This window comes from Penaeus vannamei, chromosome 18 (genome assembly GCF_042767895.1).
Source record: "Penaeus vannamei isolate JL-2024 chromosome 18, ASM4276789v1, whole genome shotgun sequence".
NCBI classification, from domain to species: domain Eukaryota; kingdom Metazoa; phylum Arthropoda; class Malacostraca; order Decapoda; family Penaeidae; genus Penaeus; species Penaeus vannamei.
The window spans coordinates 8,366,286-8,366,843 of NC_091566.1; positions in this window are offsets into that span (position 1 = coordinate 8,366,286).

Here is a 558-nt window from a genome sequence, read left to right on the forward strand (position 1 = left end):
ACCAGGTTGCATAACGCTGAACAGGAAAGATCCGCTTTGAACTCGCTCGAAGCAGGCAATTGCTATTATCCCATTCGCTAGTTCCGAGACTGTTCTCCAACGAAGTCATACGCCGGTTCGTACCAAGGTTTGTTCAGCGGACAGATGCCATACTGTATGTATCACTGCGGCATCCCCTGTACAGCACTGCCGAATGCAATATGTTTGATTTTTGTGTTTGGATACATTGATTAATGAACCATACAGCTACTTTATCTGTTCTAGCTCTCGACGGCAATGACTAGTTGTGGTCTATAAATCATCGTAGAAAAAAGGTGAATGTAAGCCTATTGTACATCTCTATGAGCGCATATCTAAAAGATTATAAGGTCGATGAAAATGCAGATATTTATAGGATTTTCACATTTATGGACAAATTGATGGCTGAACGACCAGGTAAGTTTATATCTATCTAATGCTATGGTCTTCATTACCTACTCTGACAGATTTTGGCTGGCTGATACCCTTATCTATGCCGCGAATGATTAGAATCTGGTCAAATCTGTCTCTTCACCCATG